General features: G+C 35.6%; 1 protein-coding gene and 1 long non-coding RNA gene across 2 annotated transcripts in view; both read left to right on the forward strand.

Annotated features, from left to right (window-relative positions):
- Window positions 1-20,363, forward strand: part of NEGR1 (neuronal growth regulator 1) — an 892,981-nt gene that overhangs the window by 473,853 nt on the left and 398,765 nt on the right. The window lies entirely within an intron of this gene.
- LOC140709371 (uncharacterized) lies at window positions 147-19,077 on the forward strand. The gene is made up of 3 exons (XR_012089880.1): window positions 147-157; window positions 14,195-14,411; window positions 18,772-19,077. It is a non-coding gene; the product is annotated as an uncharacterized lncRNA (long non-coding RNA).

Consider the following 20,363-nt stretch of genomic DNA (forward strand, 5'->3'; position numbering starts at 1 on the left):
AGAACTGAAATCACAACAAACAGTTTCTCAGACCACAGCACAATCAAATTAGAACTCACAATTAAGAAACTTACTCAAAATCACATAACTGTATGGAAATTGAACAACCTACTCCTGAATGACTCCTGGGTAAATAATGAAATTAAGGCAGAAATCAGTAAGTTCTTTGAAACCAGTAAGAGCAAAGAGACAACATATTGGAATCTCTAGTGTGCAGCTAAAGCAGTGTTAAGACGGAAATTAATAGCACTAACTGCCCACATCAAAAAGCTAGAAAGATCTCAAATTGACACCCTGATGTTACAACTAAAATAACTAGAGAACTAAGAGCAAACAAACTTCAAAGCTAGCGGAAAACAAGAAATAACCAAGATCAGAGTGGAACTGAAGGAGACAGTGACACAAAAATCTTTCAAAAAAATCAATGAAGCCAGGAGCTAGTTGTTTGAAAAAATTAATAAAATAGACTGCTAGCTAGACTACTAAAGAAGAAAAAAGAGAAGCATCAAATAGACACAATAAAAAGTGATAAAGGGGATATCACCACTGACCCCAAAGAAATGCAAACAACCATCCGATAATACTGTAAACACTTCTATGCAAATATACTGGAAAATCTAGAAGAAACTGATAAATTGCTGGATACATACACCCTCCCAAGGCTGAACCAGAAAGAAGTTGAATCCCTGAATACACCAATAGTAAGTTCTGAAATTCAGACAGTAATAAATAGCCTGCCAACCAAAAAAAGTCCTGGACCAGACAGATTTATGGCTGAATTCTACCAGAGGTACAAAGAGGAGTTGGTGCCATTTTTTTCTGAAACTATTCAAAAAAATTGAAAAGAAGGGACTTCTCTCTAACTCATTTTATGAGGCCAGCATCACCCTGATACCAAAACCTGACAGACACACAACAAAAAAAGAAAACTTCAGACCAATATCCCTGATGAACATCAGTGCAAAAATCCTCAATAAAGTACTTGCAAACTGAATCCAGCAACACATAAAAAAGCTTATTTACCATGATCAAGTCAGCTTCATCCCCAGGAAACAAGGCTGTTTTGGCACACACAAATCAATAAACAGAACTAAAGACAAAAACCACATGATTATCTTAATAGACGCAGGAAAGACCTTTGATAAAATTCAACATCCCTTCAAGTTAAAAACTCTCAATAATCTAGGTATTGATGGAATAGTCCTCAAAATAGTAAGAGCCATTTATGACAAATCCACAGCCAATATCATACTGAATGGGCAAAAGCTAGAAACATTCCCCTTGAAGACTGGCACAAGACAAGGATGTCCTCTCTCACCACTCCACCACATAGTATTGGAAGTTCTGGTGAGGGCAATCAGGCGAGAGAAAGAAATAAAGTGTATTCAAATAGGAAGGGAGGGAGTCAAATGGTCTCTGTTTGCAGATCACATGATGCTGTATCTAAAAACTGCATAGTCTCAGCCTGGAAGCTTCTTAAGCTGATAAGCAAATTCAGCAAATTTCAAGATACAAAATCAATGTGCAAAAATCACAAGCATCCATATACACCAACAATAGACAAGGAGAAAGTCAGATCTTAAATGAACTCCCATTCACAATTGCTGTAAAGAGAATGAAATACCTAGGAATACAGCTAACAAGAGAAGTGAAGGACCTCTTCAAGGACTACAAACTACTTCTCAAGGAAATCAGAGAGGACACAAACAAATAGAAGAACATTCCATGCTCATGTATAGGAAGAATCAATATCATGAAAATGGCCATAGTTTCCAAAAGAATTTATAGATTCAATGCCATTCCCATTAAACTACCATTGACATTCTTCACAGAATTAGAAAAAAAAAAGTACTTTAAAATTCTTATGGAACCCAAAAAAGAGCTCATATAGGGAAGACAACCCTAAACAAAAAGAAAAAAAGCTAGAAGCATCATGCTATTTGACTTCAAACTATCCTATAAAGCTACAGTAACCAAAACAGCATGGTACTGGTACAAAAACAGACACATAGACCAATGCAACAGAATAAAGAACTCAGAAAGAAGACTGCACATCTACGACCATCTGATCTTCAACAAACCTAACAAAAAGAAGCAATGGGGAAAGGATTCTCTAATTAGTGGTGCTGGGAAAATTGGCTAGCCATATACAGAAAATTGAAACTGGACTCCTTCCATACACCTTATACAAAAATTAACTCAAGATGGATTAAAGACTTAAATGTAAAGTCCAAATTTACAATCCTAGAAGTAAATCTAGGCAATACAATTCAGGACATAGATATGTCAAAGATTTCATTACGAAAACGCCTAAGGCAATTGCAACAAAAGCAAAAATTGACACATGTGATATAATTACACTAAAGAGCTCAGCAAATGGGATCTGATTAAACTAAAGAGCCCAACAAAATAAACTATCATCAGAGTGAACAGATAATCTACTGAATGGGAGAAAATTTTTGCAATCTCTCCATCTGACACTGATCTAATATCTGGGATCTACGAGGACTTTAAACAAATTTACAAGAAAAAGCACAACAAAAACAGAACTCCATTAAAAAGTGAGCAAAGGACATGAATAGACACCTCTCAAAAGAAGACGTTCATGCAGCCCACAAACATTGAAAAGAAGTGCAACATCACCGATCATTAGAAAAATGCAAATCAAAACCACAATAAGATACCATCTCACACCAGTCAGATTGGTGATTATTAAAAAGTCAAGAAAAAACAGCTGCTGGCAAGGCTGTGGAGAAATAGATTCGCTTTTACACTGTTGGTGGGAATGTAAATTAGTTCAGCCATTGTGGAAGACAGTGTAATAATTCCTCAAAGACCTAGAACCAGAAATACCATTTGACCCAACAATCCCATTACTGGGTATATACCCAAAGGAATATAAATGATTCTATTATAAAGATATATGCACATGTATGCTCATTGCAGCACTATTCACAATAGCAAAGGCATGGAATCAACCCAAATGCCCATCAATGGTAGACTGGGTAAAGAAAATGTGGTACATATACACCATGGGATATTGTACAGCCATAAAAAAGAATGAATTCATGTCCTTTGCAGGGGCATGGATGGAGCTGAAAGCCATTATTGTCAGCAAACTAACACAGAAACAGAAAACCAAACACTGCATGTTCTTAGTTACAAGTGGGAGCTAAACAATGAGAACACATGGACACAGGGAGGGGAACAACCTCCCACCAAGTTTCTCCTCCAACAGTGGGAATTATAATTCGACATAAGGTCTGGGAGGAGATACAAACCAAACCATATCAACAAATTTGACAAATCTTAAACAATATTGCCTTTCAGTAAACTCATTAAAAAGCTTTTAATGTGTTTCAATATTGTACATTTGATATGGCATACAGTATTACTACTCTTTCCATTCTATTCATGGTGATGATTAGATTATCTGACTGGAAAATTGCAAGATTTACTGTAAGGTTAGTGGCTCGAATGAATACTGTAGATCGTGTAGGAAGCACACCGTCCTGTCAATTCCATTCTCTGTGTAAAAGAAAAACCATGATTTCCAAAATGTCATTACTGTATAATTAGACACTTTTTAAATAATTTGAAATGAGTAGGAAAGTAGCCATTAAGTCCTGGAACACAAAGGAAAGCTTAACCAAAGCATAAGTTAAGTCTAGCTTAACCTCTTCCTTACCCCTAAGCTGCTCTACTGTCTGCCATTGCTAGTTAATCCAGAGTGCAGATTTTGCACCCAGAGATTGCTAGCTTATAAATGATAATATATTATTTCCTCCAACATAAGCAGCTCATGGTTCATAATCAACTTCATCTGGATCAACCATTGCAGTTCACTGATAATAAAAATCTTTTGAAAATCTTTTAAGAGACAATTACCATTTGTCTGAGATGGTTTTAGTTTCCCTTCATGCAAAACTTTTATGTTTTTTCCTTGACTCGCTTAAAGCAATTTGTCTGTTAGGATCACAGGTTGGTAAGACTTTCAGGAATCATATATTAATTTCATGTACTTGTAACCAAGTGACACTGGAGTCACTTTAGAATGTTGAGCATATGAATTACTCTGTGTGCACATGCGCGCACACACACACTGGACATGTTAGCTTCATTTTGTCAGGAAGTTGTATGCCCTATATAATAATACTATGAACTCAGAGAATAGTTAGTAGAGACATTCTTATTTGTTTACTTTTATCCATTATTTCTATGGATACCTTTGATAAAGTAAAGGATTTTTAGATTGTGGTTGTTTAATTAGTCCTTTTTGATCATCTGTATTCATTACTTTGCAAAAACTTGAAGGGCATACTTGATTTACTTTTATAACCCCAGTGCCTAATACAAAGCCTAAGAAATAGATGACACACAAGAAATATTTTGCGAATAAATGATTGTGGCAACTTAGCTTACTGTTGCTTCACCATGTGGGTGGCATTTAAATCACTCTTTGAAAAGCAAGATAAAGGATATAGCTAGCTGAATTTCCGTGGCAGTAAATTTCTAAAGACGAGACCAAGGCCTATTATATCTGTTTACTTAACTGCCTTGTGTAATGATGATGGGAGAAGTGTTATGATGCAGGTTAATCAAAACCTCAGAGAAGCACCACTTTCCACAAGGGCGCACACTCTTTTGCAACACAAATTAATTGGAAACAATGAATGGAGGGATAGTCATTTTCTTTCCTGTGTATCCATCACTTATCAGTGCCCCCCCCACCCATGCTGCTTTTGCACACATGGAGATACATGTTTAATAAGCAATAAGTAAAGCACTTTAAAAGGATGCTTCTCAATCACAATGCAACTAAGGATCTAATCATGTAAATGGAAAAATAAAACTAAATACACACACTCTTATTAGGTTTTGCTAGCCAGTGATGAATTGCCATATATAGAAAATAAGCTACAGATAGACAAGTCTTGTTAGTGTCATTTATGTTTACTTTGAGCTATGTTGGTATGCATTGATTTAGAAGCTTTAGATAGTTTAAGAGGAGGAAAATCACATATTCTTTTTTTGGGTGTGAAAAAAAATCTCTCATTTTCTATTGTTTTTTTTTTCGTTGTTGTTGTTGTTTTTCTGAAATAACAATATGTAACATGGAGCTGGGGGAAGATTTTATGCAACAAATCCTATTCCTTTTCACGTTACTGCTTTTAGAAGTTCAGAACTAGTATTACCTTGGATTGCAGAGCAGGTGAAGTACGTTCTTTTGTTTATTCAAAAATCATGCAGCTACAGTAAAAAGTATAATAAAGACTCTTTTGAGCTACATGTGTGGAATATACTTGTAGGCCTGAACCAGCTGTGGGACTGACAGGCTCCCAAACCTCTCTTCTCAGGCTTACTTCATCTGTAAAACAGGGAAAATATTTACCTGGCATAATGACTGTGAGAAATGAATAATATATTTAAATCACAGTTAGCACTCAAAAATATTTGTTTTCATCTCCACCATGCATACCTATAGGAGGGCGAGAGACTATTTTGAGTTATTCAAAACAGAATCTAAAAAATCCATAGTAGCTACTGAAGAATTTAAAGTGATAGTGAAATTCATAAAGTTTGAAAACTCATGGAACATTTATTTCTTCTCTTTTGACTGGATTCAGTTCCTCATGTTGAAAATGATTTCAGAGTGATTTTTCCCTCCTAAGAGTTACAACTTTTTGGTGTTTGGTGGTGGTGATCCTGGGGGAGGGATTGGTACGTTTTACTTTTTCTTGCAAAAAGTTGTATGATATCATGTGCCGTTTTATACGTTAGGGACCAATAGCTGTTCTTATTGTCCTCTCATTTCAGTTATTTACTGTTGGACATAAATAAATGATATTTTAAAAATCTGTTAAAGGATAAAATATGTGTGTAGGTATAAGAATGAGATAGTAGATATTTTCTTGGAGAGTGGAAAATATATGACCAATCTCTTTTTTATGCATTTTTATATTTGTGAAAACAGAAGTAAATACAAAAGAATCTGCTTCGAAAGCTTTTCTGGAGGTACTCCTGTTTCCCTCTCAGTTACAGATGAGCTGTTGTTGTGTGAAAGTTACTCAGGTAGGAAGTAAGAATAAACTTCAGTAAGAAACTCCTTACTGGATTTGTCCCCTCCAAATTTTGGAATTGTATTTTCAGTCCTCAGTTGTATCTCCTGGGTTGAAATGTTGATTTTTAAAAAAAAAAAAATTGAAATGGTTTGTTACCTTAGACTTTGTAAATGCAGAAAAAGCGTAAAGTGAGGCTAAATCCAAATAAAATCAAAAATCAGAGCATTGTATGCAGCTAAATTAAGCATGAACAATTTCCATTAACCTCAGTTCCTCTTCAAGAGGAATTCATTAAATCATTAGATTTGGAATGTAGTATCACTTTCTTCTATTTCTACTTTTGACCATTGTAATTTCTATCTGTATACACTTTTGATCAGTCTTTTTTCAGGGTGTTTCACTGTTATTTTTTGTTGTTGTTTATTTGATTGACTTCTCTTTTATCTATTACATAAAATGTTCAGTTTCTCTGTCCATAAATGATGGAAGTTTGCATTTTAAATTGTAAATCTTTTTAGTCATATTTCAGTGCTTTATTGCACAAAAACAATATGAAATTCTTTCTAATTACTCTTAAAATGTCCCATACAGCATTTATTTTAAAAACAGATGGACTTGTCTGTGCAGTACTTAAGTTTGTGTGGTATGCTAGGATGTAGGATGGGGATTAAAAGTTATTAGTGCCAAAAGACAATTTCATTTCAGATAAGTCTGAGGCCTTATCTGACATGTACTGGTCTCAACACTTGGGGAGATTACCCATTTTTAAACATTTTATTAGAGATAAGATTATTGCCTTATAGGGCCATTGTAAATATTAGATGGAATAATGTATACAAATAGCTTACCGCAATTTTGGGAAAATAATAATTTCTTCATTAGTATGAAGTTTTGCCTATATTATAACAATTTCCTGAACCAGTTTATGACTCTGACATCAAGAACCTGTAGGTAAAGTAAGAAAAATACATGCTAGAGGTTTTTTTTTCTTTCTTTCTTTTTTTTTTTTAAACAATGGGTAGGAGGAATTTTCAAAAGGATTTTGAGTTGAAATTATTTCTTACTTTTTATAGACCTGCACATTCATTTGATACTTTTTTATACTACAGTATTAAAAATCTTTGTTATCATAGGGCTTTACAAGGATTCCAACTACAGTATGAAAGACAGAACTTTAAGATAATTTTAAAAATTCAAATGGTGCGGCCGGGCACGGTGGCTCAAGCCTGTAATCCCAGCACTTTGGGAGGTAGAGACGGGCGGATCACGAGGTCAGGAGATCGAGATCTGGCTAACATGGTGAAACCCCGTCTCTACTAAAAAATACAAAAAACTAGCCGGGCGAGGTGACGGGTGCCTGTAGTCCCAGCTACTCGGGAGGCTGAGGCAGGAGAATGGCGTAAACCCGGGAGGCGGAGCTTGCAGTGAGCTGAGATGCGGCCACTGCACTCCAGCCTGGGCCACAGAGCCAGACTCCCTCTCAAAAAAAAAAAAAAAAAAAAAAATTCAAATGGTGCTTAACTTCAGGAGCTAGATTTTAAAATAATTTATAGTATATTTTCTTAAAAATTTTAATATAACTTTAATATATCTTCATGGTCAGACCAAATCAACAGTTGATTAAAAAGGTATTGGCCAGGGAACTAATCTATCCAATGGAAAAAGCAGAGGTTTTGTTTATTGTGACATGGTTTTCATAACATACTTTGCATTTATTGCCCACTGCAATATTCAGATTCTTGAGTTAGATATTGCTTAATTTTAGAAATAATAATGGGAATTTCTTGGTAAACGTGTGGCAGATGTTAAGAAAGGTAATAGATTGAAATCCTTACTTCATTTTGAGACTATTTTCAATCATTTTTATTTGGATAATGAGAACTTAAGCAGTTTGCAAAAGCAAATTTTCCATAGTCATTATTTTTTCATTAACCACTTAATTTCTGTTTGCTTTTCCTATGCCTATTACTGAGAACATGAATAAAAATTTGCTATTAAAATAAACCAAGTGCACATGCATTTCAATTCTTTGCCTATTATACATTACAGCAGGCAAGTAGTTAAGCATTTAACAAAAGAAATATGAGAAATTGTAAATATTGTTTGCAAACTGTAATGAGCTTGCAATGAAATACCTAGCTAAATACAACATTCCAATTATCTTGAAAATTATGTTGGTGTGTTATTATCCTTGAAAGTGATATTCAAAAACAGTGCAAAGACATCTCTGTGATTCCACATGTGAACCTAAACTGGATGGTGTCTATGTATGCAGTCTGTACTTAGAGACCAGCTACTGGACCATGGCCAGCAGATCTCTTAGAACTCTATTGCATGCATGACATCTGTTCTTACTCATTAATTCACCTTGCAACATTCACGTTAGTTGGCAAGCTTGGCAACAGGACCTGTTATTACTGTTTATTATCAAGTTTATAACACATGAAAAAACAAACACAGCCTAAGATAAGTGTCATATTCCTAGCAATTATCTCCAAATATTACACAGAATAACAACTTTATATAAATGTCAGAAATGAAAGAAATGGTAGGGTTGTATACTAGACCCCTGATTCCTCTCCCTGTTATCAACCTTGATTTATTATTTTGTTATTATTCTATTCATATTTAATAAAAATATTTAATGAAAGTATTAAATATTTTATATTTACCATATAGGCCTTAGAAGTACAAATATGAAGGTCATTATTCTTTGACGAGCAGAGAAGAAAATATAAATACATTTCCATTAATTTGACAAATGTTTATTAAACATTTATTATCTGGCAGAATCTATTCTAGGCACTGAAGTGAACAGTGACCAAGATTGACAAAAATTTCTATTCAAGGAACTTTGGTTTTAGTAAGAAGGGACAAGAAACAAAATACATAAGTAATTTATGTAATATGTCAGAAGGTGGCAGGTTCCATGAAGACTTTTTTTATTAAGGAAGGTAGGAAGGTAAAATTTGTAAACAGAATGTTCAAGGAAATCATTTTTGACAAGGTTATATTTGGACAAAGAATTAAAAGAAGTATGGGGGAAAAGCTATGCATATATCTGAAGGGAGAGTCCAGATAAATGGAACTGCAAGTTATAGCTCCTGAGTCATGGGAATGCCAGAGAGTAAGGAACCAATGGAGCTGGTAGAAAAATAGTAATAGATTATGTTGGAAAAGCAACAGGATGTAGAGAGGAAGGCCACTGTCAGCCACTGGACAGACTATACTGCTGGCTCTGAGTGTGATGGTATATTATTCTGCTTGAGCTGCCATAACAGAATACCAAAGACTGAGCAACTTAACAAAATATATTTATTTTTATGAAACTTCATGATCAAGGTGCTATCAGGGATGGTTTCTGGTGGTATCTTTCTTCCTGACTCATATATAGCCACATTCTGGTTGTGTCCTCCCATGGCCATTTTTCTGTGTGTATGCAGAAAGAAAGAGAGGTCTGATGTCTCTGCCTCTTATTATAAGGACATCAGTCATATTAGATTACGGGCCAACCATGATGACCTCATTTAACGTGAGTTACCTCCCTAAAGGCCCTGTCTACAAACCCTCAAAGTCACATTGGAGGTTAGAATTTCAACATATAAATTTGGGGGAACACAATTTGGCCCATAAAATTCTTACCTCTGTCCCACTTCCCCAAATTCATGTCCTCACTTGCAATATATTCACCCCTTGCTAACAGCACCAAAAGTCTTAACCCATTTTGGCATAAATTTCAAGTCCAAAGTTTCATCTAAATATCATCTAAATAGAATATAGGTGAGTCAAGAGGTATGCCTCATCCTGAGGCAAAGTTCCTTTCTAGCTATGAACCTGTGAAACAAGACTAGTTATGTGTATTAAAATTACAACAGTGGATTGAGAATAAGATAAACATTCCCATTCCAGGAGAGAGAAATCAGAAAGAAGAAAGGCCTGATGAGTCCTAAGCCATTCTAAAACCTATCAAGGCATTTTATTAGATCTTAAGGCTTACGAATACTCCTCTTTGGCCAGATGCTCTGCTCTCCAGGCCAAACAAGGCAGCAGCATCACCTCCATAGCTTTAAGCATTATCCTGCCCCCATGACTCTTTAAGGGGCAGTTTGGCTACTGAAATCTAGGCGGTGGCCCCACCCTCTCTGCGAAGTAAACAATCTTGCTTCCTGAGCATGTATGCTGTGGGCCTGTGGTGCAAGTGGGAGCTCTGATGATGTCTGAATTACCTTCAAGGTCATGCTTTCTTTTTTTGAAGGATAAAGCATGTTCACATATGAATAGTTCTATTTTCCTGTGCTGGCTACTGGAGAGATAGCTGATTAAATCCAGGGGCAATCTCTTTATGGAGTACTTGTTTAGCCATACCTTTGTTATCCCTTCCAGAACACACTTCCTCATTTTTTTGCAGTATGTGTAAACTGATAATTCTCTAAATCTTTAAGTTCTGTTTTTTTTTTTTTTTCTGTTAATAATTTCTTCTTCTGTTTATTTCTCTCCTTTCTCATTTTATCATAAGCAGTAAGGAAAATCCAAGCTGCACCTTCAACATTTTGCTTAGCAATCTTTTCAGCTAAATATCTAAGTTTATTGTTTTTAAGCTCTACCTTCCACAAAACACTAGAACACAATTCAACCAAGTTTTTGCCACTTCATAGCATGGACCATTTTTCTTTCAGTCTATGATAACATGTTCCTCATTTTCATCAGAGACCCTACCAGAGCATCTTTAGTGTTCATATTTCTACTAACATGATGTTAATGATATATATGTTTTCTAAGATAATGATAGCTTGCACTACTGTCTTCCCTTTTTTTTTCAGAACCCTCATCAGAATCACCTTTAATGTCCTTATTTCTGCTAACAGCAGAATGCAGTACATAACAGATAAGAAACTATTGGAGTGTTTGGGCAGAAAAGCAATGCAATCTGATTTATTTTATTAGAATTACTGTGACTTCTGTGTTGAGAACTGATTGCCCGGGACGTGGACAACAGCAGGAGAAGTTAGGAGGCTCTAAAGTTAGAGGCAAATAGATTTTCGTATAATAGATGTGGAGTGTGAGAATAAGAAGGAAACCGAGGGTGATTTCAAGGATTTTGGTTTGAGCAAATTGGAAAAACTAGTTATGATTAGCTGAGATAAGAAAGGCTGACATGATAGATAGTTTGAGTGGAAATAACAAGAGTTTTCATTAGACATGTTGAGATATGTACCAGACAACCATGTGAAGATACTGAGCAGAGAATTGTACATCTAATCTTGAACCCAAAGAAAAGAAATGAGGGAGATCTGTGTCTACAATTCAGGGAAGAGTTGTTGACTTTTTAGTTGGTATTTCAGACCATAAAATGTGATGGACTCACTAAAGCAGTAATGTAGATAAAAGGAGGTCGAACAATCTATGCTTGAGATGCTCTAACATCAGGAGACGAGTGAGACAAGGGAGAAAAACCTTCAGAGCTGACTGGCAAAGAGAGGCCAGTAAAGGTTAGTAGAAAACCAGGAGAGTGCGATGTCCAGAAAAGCAGAGAAAATGTTTCAAGGGGAACAAAGTGATCAATTATTCTAAACGTTGAGTAATACACTAAGTAAGATGAGAGCTGAGAACCGGTCGCTGGGTTAAGTAATGTGCTTCATTGTGGGATGATGGAAAAGGAGATAGTTGCAGGAAGTAGTAGTGGTGAAAGTGTCATTAGAAAGAAATCAAGAGAAAATGATATGATGACTACAAACACTATTTTGAGGCATTTTATTGTAAAATGAGGCAGTAAACAGAAAAGATCGCTCAAGAGGTCTTTTGTGGTTTTTCTGCTTCTGTTTAATTTTTATTAAAGATTGAGGAACTATAACACATGCTATGGGAGTGATCTAATAAAGGTGAAACACTGGATGATGTGGGAGAGAATGGGAGGAGTAGTGAAATGGAGCCCTTGAGTAGTTAAAGTGAATGGGCTTAGTGTTCAAGAGAAGGGATGAGGCTGGATGGGAACAGAGGCCTCTCTTAATAAAGACGAAGGCAAAGCATAACTGCACAGAGGCTACCATATGGAAAGAAAACAAATAATTTTGATTGAAAGTGGAATATGAGGACATGAACAGTATGTTACAGGGATAAGGAAGAGGGATGGGGAGAGGGATAAAGTAGGATTTTTAAGCACTTACAGTATGTCAGGCGTTCTGCAAATAATAAACTTAAGAACTAAAACCATACAAACCCTAGAAGAAAACCTAGACAATACCATTCAGGACATACGCATGGGCAAAGACTTCATGATCAAAACACCAAAAGCAATGACAACAAAGGCCAAAATTGACAAATGGGATCTAATTAAACTAAAGAGCTTCTGTGGCTGGGTGCGGTGGCCTATGCCTGTAATCCCAGCACTTTGGGAGGCTGAGTCGGCGGATCACGAGGTCAGGAGATCCAGACCATCCTGGCTAACACGGTGAAACCCCGCCTTTACTAAAAACATGCAAAAAATTAGCCAGGAGTGGTGGCGGGCGCCTGTAGTCCCAGCTACTCGGGAGCCTGAGGCAGGAGAATGACGTGAACCCCGAAGGCGGAGCTTGCAGTGAGCCGAGATCGCGCCACTGCATTCCAGCCTGGGCGACTGAGCAGGAGTCTCTCTCAAATAAATAAATAAATAAATACATACATACATACATACATACATACATACATACATACATAGTCAGGAAACAACAGATGCTGGAGAAGATGTGGAGAAATAGGAACACTTTTATACTGTTGGTGGGAGTGTAAGTTATTTCAACCACTGTGGAAGACAGTGTGGCGATTTCTCAAGGATCTAGAACCAGAAATACCATTTGATCCAGGAACCCCATTACTGGGTATATACCCAAAGGATTATAAATCATTCTACCAAAAAGACACATGCTCACTTATGTTTATTGTGGCACTGTTCACACTAGCAAAGACTTGGAACCAACCCAAATGCCCATCAATGATAGACTGGATAAAGAAAATGTGGCACATATACACCATGGAATATTACTTAGCCATTAGAAAGGATGAGTTCATGTCCTTTGCAGGAACATGGATGAAGCTGGAAACCATCATTCTCAGCAAACTAACACAGGAACAGAAAACCAAACACCATATAGTCTCACTCATAAGTGGGAGTTGAACAATGAGAACACATGGACACAGGGAGGGGACTATCACACACCGGGGCCTGTCGGGTGGTGGAGTGCTAGGGAAGGGATAGCATTAGGAGAAATACCTAACGTAGATGATGGTTTGATGAGTGCAGCAAACCACCATGGCACATGTATACGTATGTAATAAATCTGCACATTCTGCACATGTATCCCAGAACTTAAAGTATAACAAAAAAAAAAAAAAAAAAAAAAAAGAAGAACACACCATTCAATACAAGATCTTTTTCCCTACCCTCAAAAGGCTCACCGTCTAATAAGGCAGATACATGAGGATATAATTTTAATAATACAGAGTGGTAAATGTCTTACTATAGTAGCTTCGGCTACTTGTATAAACTGTTTTCACCCCAGTCTTTGAATGCATTCATGGGTACACTCACACAATAGGGGATTAAAGGCATTATTAGGGTAAGGTATCAACACTCTTCCTCAGCTCTGTGAGAAGCTAAGGTTTCTCCACGCAGTATGTTCCTCTTCAATCCAAGATTTGTCTTATAAAGCTCAACTGTTTTTGTTTTCTGCCTGTAGAGCCTTGGAGGAAAAGAATATTAGGTTTCAGACTCAGATCAGCTCAGTTTGAATCCTAGATCTCTAGTTAACAATTGAGTGATCTGAGCAAGTTAATGAGTTTGCCTTGTTCTCTCCATCAGCAAAATAGGAGTGAAAATGTTTCATGTAAATATTTTGAAGATGTAATTCTTTAATATGTATAAGTACTTAGAATAGTTGTTGGTACATAGTGAAGATATAATTAACGCTAGTTATTATTTATCTTGTTCTTTTATTACATGCAATTGTACTTTTTACTTTCACCTAATGTCTTAGCTTTGTCACCTTTCTTTTTTGTATACTTTCTTTGTTTACTCTTTAGTCATTTTTTTTTTTTATATTTAGCCTCTGTATCTTTTATTTTTTAAGAGGATATTCACCATGAACTTTCTCTTGAAGATTTTTTCTGTATTTTTTCAGTTGCTGTTTGTCTTTAGGCTAAATGTAGGGACTCTCTGCTTCATCAAGTCTGATATTACTCTCTAAATGGTCTGGATCAGTGATACTCTCAAAAAGCCAGTCATAGCTTCAGGAGGGCTGGCTCTCTACAGCACGTTCTCTCACCTGGCTGTGCTCTGTTCGTCTTGTATGAGGAGAGAGTATCTGGTCTGGAAGGGTGAGAATATTTGGCTGTTTGTGTCCTTTAATATCAGCCATCTATTGGGCAATGTTAAAGACTCATAAATGTTTTTAATGGCAAGGAATGATACCTCTGATAAAAACATACAGATTTTATGCGTGAGTACCTTCTGCAACTAGATACTACAGTGATGCAGGTTAAACAATGTAAGTTCTGTTTGTTTTTTCTAAAGATATTCAATAAAAATGATCTGCAGAAATAGAAAATTTATGACTAAGTTAATGGTGCAGTCTACCTAACCATAGAAAAGGAGTCAGTGCTCAGAGAATGTTATTTAGAAGGAAACAAAGACAACTAAGTAAATTAAGAAAAATGTATACATTATTCAGAACCATTCTGAAACTTAAAAAAAGAAAACAGGGAAGACTACTTAAGTTCTTCAATCCAACAGCATTTAATGTTACTTCTATAAAGCATACATTTATCAAGTACATAATTTATGTCAGGTAATGTGCTATTTCTGTATACTTATTACCTTATACACTCTCCTCCAAATCACTATGATGTATTTTCTCTAACTATCCAAATTTTACAGAAGGAAATAGAGGATCATAAAATTTAAGTTGTTTATTCAATGTCAAACAAATAGTAAGCACCAGAGTTTCAAGGCAGCCTAAATCCAAATTCCGTGGCCTTAGATTTCATATTGGATATTTTCTTATTTATTTACTTATTTATTTATTAATTTATTTATTATTATACTTTAAGTTCTAGGGTACATGTGCATAACGTGCAGGTTTGTTACATATGTATACTTGTGCCATGTTGGTGTGCTGCACCCATCAACTCGTCAGCACCCATTAACTCATCATTTACATCAGGTATAACTCCCAATGCAATCCCTCCCCCCTCCCCCCTCCCCATGATAGGCCCCGGTGTGTGATGTCCCCCTTCCCGAGTCCAAGTGATCTCATTGTTCAGTTCCCACCTATGAGTGAGAACATGCGGTGTTTGGTTTTCTGTTCTTGCGATAGTTTGCTGAGAATGATGGTTTCCAGCTGCATCCATGTCCCTACAAAGGACACAAACTCATCCTCTTTTATGGCTGCATAGTATTCCATGGTGTATATGTGCCACATTTTCTTAATCCAGTCTGTCACTGATGGACATTTGGGTTGATTCCAAGTCTTTGCTATTGTGAATAGTGCTGCAATAAACATACGTGTGCATGTGTCTTTATAGCAGCATGATTTATAATCCTTTGGGAATATACCCAGTTTGGATATTTTCATTTTGAATCTTCTTACCATGACTCAATAGCTTAGGTCCTTGTGAGCAGGCAGCATGTTTAATATACCAAATGTAAGATTTAGGGAAAAACAGTATTGGGTTGAGACCCAGTCTTGCCGCTTATGGTCAGTTTGGTCTCGGATTTTTCTTCTCTTAGAATTAGGTTAATAATTCCTCATTCACAGCATGACTGTGTGGTACTGCGAGGCACACTGCTAAATGAGGTAATGGATATGAAGTATGTAGCACAGTGTTTCACACATATTAAGTATTCAAGAAATATTTCCTGCTCTCCTTTGGCATTCCCATCTGTCTTTCTGCAAGCCATACTGGCTTGTCTGAAGTTCTTCTCCTCTTTAATGATACAAATCCTGTCTCTCACCATCTGCAAATATTTAATGAGCTTCAATTATGTAAGTATGTGCTGTAAAAATGACCAACCCATAGTTCCTACCGTTAAGTCCCTAGTAATCTTTATCAGGCCCCTATATAAAACTTACAACTTTTAAAAAGTCTCTCTGAGCACTGTAGGCCAAATTGCTTCTCTCGACTTCTCCAGAACTGAATTTTTATCCCCTTATTTGGTACTAAGCAGTTTACCTTCCTCTTTTTTGATGTCTTTTTGTACATCTATACCCCTGGCTCTCTAAAGAGATTGTAAAGAAGTATGACTCCTGCCTTAAGGGAACATAATACCTGTAGATGATAGGTGTTTGTAAACTTTCCGTTGGATAAAATTAAGAAGGAGTTTTTGCTGCAGAATTCACTTTGAAAAATTATTTCAGTTAATTGTAAGTCATTCTTCACTGTGAAGAAAACAAAAACAAAATAACAACAACAAAAAAACGTTGGTCACCACAGGCTATGCCGCATCCAGCTCGCTTGAGCCTTTCTTGTAGCTTTTGATCTCACTCAATTTTCTAGATTATTTGAATTTGAGGAAAATGCACAGAATCAAAACCTGTTTCTGAGTTCTTTTTCCTAAAGAGAGAAATGATTTGTCTATCACTACCTCCAAAATTACACACACAAAAAACCTAGTTGATGATAGTGCTGCACATTAACAGAGTATCTTTTTCTAAAAAGCACCTTGTACTCTTCCAGGTCAGGTATGTAAATAGGATGACTCATTTTGCAATGGCTGAAACATGACCCAGGCTCTGTAGTGCCTCCTGAGATGGGAGTGGAAAGTACACAGAGGGGGCTTCTGTATGCTTGGAAGGAAAATCGTATGAATGTGTATGGTGGTAGAGAGGGCAGGAGATTGGATGGGAATTCAGGTCAGCTGAATGTTAAAAATTAGAATATAGAACTATGTTAATATCCAGTTAGGAGAACAACATTAGCATCAGCATTGCTGCAAAAGCTAGATTTTAATGACCATAAGATTGGCTTATCTGTGACCTACATGTACACCCAGAAATGCACCATTTCTCTGGAACCAAATGAGGCCTTTGAAATGATCCCCAAAGTTCAACCTGGTCTAAATTGTAGAAGCTCTGCATTTCACAGTATATTTTAAACAAAACACTGCTCCTTTCCTAAAGGATTGAACTGTTAGTTTTTAAATAATAGTACAGAATTGACATATATTTTCATAAATGGTATCGTAATTTCATACTGCACAATTCTTTCCCAACTGTCTTTTTGCACTCAGCATTTTATTTTTCAGAATAGTTGATATTGATACACAGGGACCCAGTAAACTCATTTTGTCTGCAGTTAAGATTATATTATACAACCTAACATTTTATAAACACATGGTCAATTAGGATTTGTTCAGATTTTTGCTTTTGGAAACTACATAATCTTTCATGTATTTCCTTGTGCATATGTGAGATGTTCTCTAGTACAGGGATTCCATGGTTGAACAATGAAATGGATCATTTGGGAAGTTCTTCATATAGATGGAAATTCAGTTTTTTCAGGAGTGGGGCCCATGAATTGATGTATTTTGAGAATGTCTGCAGTTGAAGATTATATTATACAACCTAACATTTTATAAACACATAGTCAATTGGGATTTGTTCAGATTTTTGCTTTCGGAAGCTACATAATTTTTCATGTATTTCCTTGTGCATATGTGAGATTTTCTCTAGTACAGAGATTCCATGGATGAACAACGAAATGGATCATTTGGAAAGTCCTTCAGTATAGATGGAAATTCAATTTTTTCAGCAGTGGGCCCCATGAATTGATATATTTTGAGAACATCTCAGGTGGTCCTAATGTGCATTCAATATTGAGAACCACTGCTTTAGCCCAAGGCAATGCTTCTCAAATTTAATGTAGATATAAATTATTAACAGATCTTGTTAAGTTGCATCTTTTTATTTAGTTAATCTGGGTGCATCTGTATTTGTAAAAAGCTCCTCGGTGATTCAGGACCACACTTTCAAATCTCTACAATTTCATTTCCAAATATTTCCTCTAGGGCATTCAAATACTTAGAAATGAAATTGTAGAGATATATGTGTGTCTTCAGTGTTATTTGCTGTTTTCAAATTATTTGCAGATTTATATTGTTTTCACTAATGATTTTTCATTTTCTCATCGACTTGGTATTACCTAATTTTTTAAGTGTTGCCAATATTATGAATTTCAAGTTGTGACATTTTAATTTAAATTTTTCTGACTAAAAGTAAAGGTACACTTCTTGTCAAATAATTCAAATAATTGGCCATTAAAGTTTCCCCTTTTTAAAATTTTGCATTCATATTCTTTATCCATTTTTCTATTGGTAGACCTTTTTTAACATTTTGACTTGTTGAAATTATTTATATACTCAGAATACTAATCTTTTGTTTGTTTGTTTAAATTCTGTGGGAATATCTCCTGCAGTGTGGCTTTATTTAAATCAGTTTATGGTATCTCACATATACCAAAGTTTACCTGTTTACATTTAAGATAGTCACATTTACCAATCTTTTTCATCTGGCTTGTGTTTTATGTCTTACTCTTTTTCCTACTTCAATATTATAAGGTAAGTCTATATAATTAAAGTATTTTAAAATTTTGATTTTAATATTTGGACTTTTAATCTATGCATAATTTATTTATGTATATGATATGAGGTCCAAATTCATTTGTATTTTTTTTCCCAAAGGGTAGCCAATTGCCTAGCACCATTGACTGAATCTTTCTACACTGATTTGTAATACTCCGCTATCATATTCAAAACCTGTGTGTCTGTTCTGTGAGTGCTGTGAGTTTTCTTGTGTGTGCCAGTTTTATTCTAGGCTGTATTTTTTCCCAGGGTTTTATAATTAGCATTGAGAATTTGAAAGGATAAGTTATTCTCTTTTATTTTTCTTCGTTAGGATTGTTCTTGGCTACTCTTGATCCTTTACTCTTCAATATGAATAAAAGGTTGAATTTATTAATTATCTAAATAAAATGGAATTTAATGTAATTGTATCACATTTATAGATTTATGGAGGGAAGAGTTCATGTATTTTCTGTAATCCAGTTGAATTGTCTTATCAACTCTAATAGTACCTATCTTCTCTTGAATATTCTACAAAGACAAGTTATTTATTACCAATGACTTGTTTGCACCTTTGCTTTTAATACTTATCCTTTTAACTTATTTCTAAATCTTACTGAACTGATTAGGAACTCTACTATAATGTGAAACAGAAAAAGTGGACTTCCTTACCTTGTTTCAGTTTTAATGAAATATGCCTAACATTTCACAATTACAGATAATGAGCATTGTGAATTTTGCTGTATCTTTTTAGTCATATTTTGAAAGAAACTATTCCTAGCTTGCAACTTTTTGTTATAAATTATAGTATTTTTGTATAATGCTTTTACTATGTCTATTGACATGATTATATATATAATATGTATAATTATATATACACACATATATAATATATATAATTATATATATATACACACACACACACACACCCCTTAAATCTGAATTGAAGTATTAGATTTACAAGCTGTTAAATAATTTCCTCATTCCTAGGGTAAGAACACTTGCTTAGGCAAAATTTTTATAAACATTACTGGATTCACTTGATGAATTCAATGTTGCAATTAAAAATTTTCTGTGTTTATAAGTGAAATTGCTTTTCCTGTACAGTTCTTGCCTATATTTAATGTCACATTACGTCAGTTTCATGAAATGAATTGGCAATATATTCCTCCTTTTATTTTTGTTAAGAAATTTTGTATCTTGAGTCTTCTCTTGAGTAGGCTATATAGCATCGAAATTAGTTCTTTAACTATTGATAGATATCTTTTATAAAACTGTGTAGGCCTATTATTTATTGTTGCTAATAAAACATCCCAGGCTGGGCGCGGTGGCTCATGCCTGTAATCCCAGCACTTTTGGAGGCCGAGGCAGGCGGATCACAAGGTCAGGAGTTCAAGACCAGCCTGGCCAATATCGTGAAATCCCGTCTCTACTAAAAATACAAAAAAAAATTAGCCGGGTGTGATGTCAGGCGCCTGTTGTCCTAGTTACTCAGGAGCGTGAGATAGGAGAATCGCTTCAACCCGGGAGGCAGAGGTTGCAGTGAGCTGAGATCGCACCATTGCACTCCAGCCTGGGCGACAGATCGAGACTCCGTCGAAAAAAAAAAAAAAAAGAACATCCCAATCAATCGTTCCTATAGGCAATCCATATTCTCTAGAGACTAGTTCTGTTCTACTTCGCATTTATGCCATATTCAATATGTGATTTCC

Source organism: Chlorocebus sabaeus, chromosome 20 (genome assembly GCF_047675955.1).
Source record: "Chlorocebus sabaeus isolate Y175 chromosome 20, mChlSab1.0.hap1, whole genome shotgun sequence".
In the NCBI taxonomy this organism is placed as follows: Eukaryota; Metazoa; Chordata; class Mammalia; order Primates; family Cercopithecidae; genus Chlorocebus; species Chlorocebus sabaeus.